The following is a 6239-nucleotide window of genomic DNA, read 5'->3' on the forward strand; positions in this document are numbered from 1 at the left end:
CATGTTCTAATGCAACAACTTCTCCCAATTGCAATACGTGGAGTTTTACCTAACAATGTTAGAGTGGCTATCACTAGATTGTGTTCTTTTTTCAATGCTATTTGCTCCAAGACTTGGCGAATATCAGATTTAGATAAATTGCAGCAAGACGTTGTTGAAACATTATGTTTGCTTGAAAAGTACTTTCCACTATCATTTTTCACCATTATGGTACATCTATGCGTCCACCTTGTGTGAGAGGCAAAACTTTGTGGACCCATATACCTTCAGTGGATGTACCCATTCGAAAGATATATGAAAGTGTTGAAAAGTTATGTCCGTAATAGAAATCGTCCGAAAGGATCGATTGCAGAAGCACACATATGTGAGGAAGCTGTTGAATTTTGTTCTGAGTTTCTATCTGGGCTTGACCCCATTGGACTAGATTCATTTAAATCTCGAGAGGAAGGTCGGATCGAAAGACCGTTATCTGCTGGATCATCTATTACACCTAGTCAAGTTGTACTAAAACAAGCCCATCTACACATACTAGAAAACATTGAAGAAGTTCATCCATACAGAGAGTACGATTCATTACCGTTGACAAGTTATTTTACTTTTATATACATTCTTTTAAATAAATGATACTCACTACTTCCAACTCGATTGGCCTTACATAGACGACATATGGAAATCTTGAAATCTTCCAACCCACGAAGGGCAAGAAATGAGAAATGGTTGCGAGATGAGCACAATAGATCATTTCCTAACTGGATACGAGACGAGGTATGTTGTTTAAATGTACTTTCATGTTATTGACACATAATAGAAAGTACGAACAACCGTGACTAATTATGATCGCCATAATAGGTCATGCGTGAAATCCAGGAAGGTCAAGTCGTGAGCACGACAATCAGATGGATTGCACATGGCCCACATCCCGTTGTGATGATATATGAGGGATATAAAGTCAATGGAATTTGCTACAACACAAAGCGCCGTGATGACACTATAACGGTTGAAAATAGTGGGGTTATGTTCGTTGCATCAACAATGCATGTGGCTAGTGCCAAAGACAAAAACCCGATAATTGCTGACATGTCCTTCTATGGTGTGATTCAAGGAATATGGGAAGTCAGTTACAACACTTTTGCGGTCACACTGTTTAGATGTGACTGGGTCGATACGAAGAATGGAGTACGAGTAGACGATCTTGAATTCACACTAGTTGACCTCAATCGTATAGGACACTATTCAGATTCATTCATATTAGCATCACAAAGCAAGACAAGTGTTCTATGTTAAAATCCCAGTGATGATAGATGGTCCGTCGTTGTGAAGCCACAAGAAAAAGATTTTGTTGATAATTGTTACAACGACGAGCTAGGCGATACATCCCTCCATTGTCCGGCAATTTTAGAATGTCCAGCAGACATGACTAGAAAAGATGAAGAGATCCCATATATCAGGGTCGATTGTGAAGGCACTTGGGTAAACACGTAAACATTTGGTAATATAATGTTTCTCCAAAGTTTCCCATCATTCATTCTAGTCATTGAAAAACATTCATTTTAAGCCTAATAAATAATATTATTGTTTCTTTCTTTGCAGGACACTTTTAATTCCAATCTGGAAGATCTACTTGTAGTATTCAATAGTCCACTTGGCAGTTCTTAGCTTTGTTTTTTAGTATTTCCATTGAGCGATTAGTGATACTTGTAAACATTTTCTTTTACGTCTTGTAACAAACTTATCAAATCTTCATGTATGTTGATCTATATGTTATGTTAACTTTCTGATGGATCTCACTAATGGATTATTGTTGTTTATGATTATTGTTTTTCATTTTCATTTCGCCTAAATAATTGATATGTTGATGAATAGTGTATTATACTGAAAATTATGTGTCATTTCATGCAGGTGGACCATCACTTACCAAACAATGACACTTGGAAAACAAGCTAAATTAGAAGCTGGTTGCTCGAGCGTACCGAGTACCGAGGGAGTCATTAATAAAGGTAAAGGTACACGTGGACCTACGGGAATGTCTGAGATCACACGGGTTAGTTATGATGGACACAAGAGAGTGGTTGAATATAATGAGCTCGGTCAACCCATTGGTGAAAGTGCAACCAAGTTAAAGAGTTTCATTGGAACAACCGTGCGGGTTCATGTTCCGATCAGTTACCAATCCTGGAAGGATGTACCTACAGAGCTCAAAGATAAAATTTACGAACTAATTGAGGTAATTTTCTGACCTTTAGTTAGTAACGTTGTTCGCATTTTGTCACTAACGTTCATTATATAATGTAATGTAATAGGGAGGCTTCGTAGTAGACCCTAGATCCAAAAAGAGTATTTTACAAAATGCGAGTGTATGTTTTCGAAACTTCAAGTCGTCGCTAACTACAAAGCATGTATTACCATATAAGAAAGATTTGGAGAAACTAAAAGACCCACCAACAGAATACTCTTTCATCGATCGTGAGCATTGGAACATATTTGTCGCTTCCAGATTAACCGAACAATTTGAGGTAACTATAATCACCATTCTCTTCATTCATATATAACAGTAATTATATTAAAATGTAGTTTATGTGTGAAGAGTATACATAAGTTCGAATAATGCAACATGTAATGCGTTATAACTAATCATAATGTTCTTTCCTTTTTTAGAAAGCAAGCACATCTAATGGTGAGTTAATTGATCGTGCTTTAGTATAGAAGAAAGCACGAACTACTAAAGATGGAGAGATTCCAGACATAGAAACAAAGGAGGTGGCCAATAAAATTGTAAGTACTTTCCTCTTGTAAGGGTGTTTTTTTTTTTTTTGTACTTACTAAAAATACTATGACCTTTTCATGATAGGACAACCTACTTGTTTCAAAACGTGCGTCTCATTCAATGGACAACGTAACTTGTGATATATTATCGCAAGCCATCGGAGGGAATGATCCACCAGGAAGGATTCGAGGGGTGGGTCAATACGTCACACCAAGTAAATACTTCCACACTGCAAGAGAAAAACGAAAGAAGGTCGGTAAAGAAGAAGATTATGCTGAAGAGCGAGCGAGAATGGCTGCTCGTATCTTAGAACTGGAAGCAGAATTAATGAAGCATAAGAAGGTTCCTGAAGTGGCCACAAAGGGAGAAACTGACGAGAGCAAGATCAAGAGTCAAATGGCTTCTAAAAGCATTGACACATCAGATGATGCAAATGACCATGACGCAAAAGTAGAAAATAGACAAGTTCTAGAAGACTTGACAATAAAGGACTTGACAATAGAAAAACAAGATAAGGTAGAAAGCATCTACTTTTATTTTTTTAACTCAAACGTTATTTTTTTTAATGATTAAATATCTGATCAATTAACACTTATGTGCGTTGAAGGTTGGTGAGAAGAACAAATATGTTTGTGCATCGATTGAGACTTTGACAAAAGTGAAGGTCAGTATGAATTTGATTCCTATAGTTTCCAATTTCTCAGATGCAATATAGTAATATGATCATATTTTCTTTCACTGTATATTGTAGGATGGCACTTCTGGTCGACTTGCAATTGGGACTAAAGACAATGTTGTCGGTGGTAGAACTATTTTCGACTACTACATGAACGGTGACAACGTCAAGGTATCAGTGGACATGGTTACCGATGGTAATTGCTTCGTTCCTGTTCCAACAAGGGAAGGTAGGACTATGCTTTCCCAAGAAGTTGCTTCACAGTTGTTATGGCCTCGTCATTTAGTCATTCCCCTAGACGAAAAGGTAATGTGTTTTTCACAATGGATTTGGTTTAAATATATTTCATATGGATGAGATTTTATGTTTGTGGCAGATGAAAAGCGTGTACCAAGCTGATTTGCGATTACCGTCGTTGACACTGAATACAAAAAGAGCACCAGTTACACTACGATTATTGTTATGGGAACTTGATTATATTGGGTCAAAAATTCAAATTCACGTACCTGCTAAAGATTTTGGGTATGAACGAAAATGTTGCATATTCCTCAAGGCACTCCAAGAATTTTGTCAAATGCAGCCTATATCAACCCAATGCATTGCTGCATTCATGTTGTAAGTTACCTCTTTTGTACATCAATTACATAGTATAATAACGTGTACCACGCAGTAAAGTCGAGTATGCTGTTCATATTTGTAGTCACCTCTACAAAGTGATGGAAGAGAATGGAACGTTGGGATCCTACAAGTTTGCAGATGCTGGCTCTGTTTCAGTTGGTATAAGTAAAGAAGATCGAGCACAGATCCTGAATGCTAGATTGCCTGGGACCGACCATCGTCAGATTTTGATGTTTCCATACAATTCAGGGTATGTGCAAAACTTTTTTCAGCTAATGCACCTAATGAACTATATGACCTTCATTCTAAGTTTAACTCACATTTACCTGTCAATATAGAAACCATTGGTGTCTAATAGCCATCGATTTTTCAAGAGGCACTGCATATTGGATTGATCCTTTGAGAAATCGAATTAACAATGATGCCTCTGATGTGGTCCGGATGTATGTTGGAACTTTTATCTATGATAAAACAATAATGAGTTAATATGTTGCATATGAGACAATGATTGTATAACTTACGATGTTTGATATGTATTCTTAGGGCTTTCGACATTTCGAACAAGAAGAAGCCTGTTTGGAGGATAATCAAGGTATGAGGAGTGGGGATTTAGTAGAAGAAATAGGTAAACATACTTTATGTTTTGCAACTGTAACATGGGTATTTTGTTCTTTTTCTCTAATGGATAGTGTCCGAAGCAAGGTGGCATTGTGGAGTGCGGGTATTATGTGATGCGATTCATGCGTGATATAATATTGTCAAGCAACAGGACAATCATTGAAGTAGTAAGTATTTCATTTTACCTTTTTGAACTACTTATGTTATGTATAATTGTTGCATATTAAATCATTTTTAAATGATGAATAGATGGAAGGATCAACCTCAACATACTCACAGGACGATTTAGATGTCGTAAGAACGGAGTGGGCTTAATTCGTTAACAAATATATTTTCTGTTCCCAATCTCAAAGGTAAAATTTGTAAACGAGACAACTTTATATGCTTTTTTGTGTGGACTTTATTACAACACGTGTTGTTGCGTCGACTATCCTGCAGTTATGGTAGTCATTGAAATGCTCTTTTGTTGATTTTTAGACATATGTTTGAGGAATCATGTTGACATGTACTTTGGATCTCTGTTCATAGTTGTGTTGACTATCCTGCAGTTATGGTAGTCATTGATAAGCTAGCTATTTTGTTCAATCTGCTTACACATGTTTTAGGAACCGTGTTGACATTGTTTTGTTTTGTTAATTTCTCGTTCACTTTGTTTACTTGTAAAGTTTTATTCGTAGCATAGGTGTTTGTGGAATGGAGGAGGTAAGTCTATGTTTAGGTTTATTAATGACCTTGGAAGTGGGGAGCGGGACGGTGGGAGTGCTAAGTTCATGTTTAAGCTCAACTTTGACTTTAGAAGGGGTGAGGGAGTGGGAAATTGGAGGGGGGGGGGGGGAGATACATTTATGTTTAATAATTACCTTGGAAGGAGGAAGTGAGTTGCTAAGGTTAGAAATGACTTGGGGGGTGGGGGGTTGGGACTAGGGGTACGTTTATGCTTAAGTTGTTCTTTGATGCAAACTGAAACATTGTTGGGTCTGTAAAGAATGAATCAAAACAAATTATTGCATTACTTATATATTATGCTTATGCTTATGAAGTTGGTGTTTTTATTTCTCTCTTGCTTCCCTTATGAATCTTTTACTAAGAAACTTGGTTGTATGACTTGGGTGGGAGGGGAGTGATACATTTATTTTTGATAATGACCTTGGAAGGAGTGAGTGAGATGCTAAGTTAATGTTTAAGTTTATAAATTACTTTGAAGGGGGGGCTAAGGATACGTGTATGCTTAAGTTTTAAATTTAAATCAGAATATTGTTAGGTCTTTAAAGATTGAATTGAAACATATTTATTTGATTCTCTGTTTATGCTTATGCTTTTGCTTATGTAGTCGGTGTTTTTCTTTTATCTTTTGTGTTCTTTATGGGTCTTTTATAAAGAACCTTGGTTATATGAACTTTAGACGTTTATGTTAAAAAGTTCCTATTTGGAATGTACTTAATGTTTATGCTTATGCTTATGCTTATGCTTATGCATTTTCCGTAATGAAAGTTGACTAAGGTTCATTTTCTTCAACTTTGTAGGTAATTGAAGAATAGATGGATCATGGTATCGATCAAGTTC

At 36.5% G+C, this 6239-nt stretch overlaps 1 long non-coding RNA gene across 1 annotated transcript; it reads left to right on the plus strand.

The window, feature by feature from the left end:
- Positions 1-4593: 4593 nt before the first annotated feature.
- On the plus strand, positions 4594-4988 carry LOC127150036 (uncharacterized). The gene is made up of 3 exons (XR_007821964.1): positions 4594-4650; positions 4748-4843; positions 4933-4988. It is a non-coding gene; the product is annotated as an uncharacterized LOC127150036 (long non-coding RNA).
- The last annotated feature ends 1251 nt before the right edge of the window (positions 4989-6239 follow it).

Source organism: Cucumis melo, chromosome 6, assembly GCF_025177605.1.
Source record: "Cucumis melo cultivar AY chromosome 6, USDA_Cmelo_AY_1.0, whole genome shotgun sequence".
NCBI classification, from domain to species: domain Eukaryota; kingdom Viridiplantae; phylum Streptophyta; class Magnoliopsida; order Cucurbitales; family Cucurbitaceae; genus Cucumis; species Cucumis melo.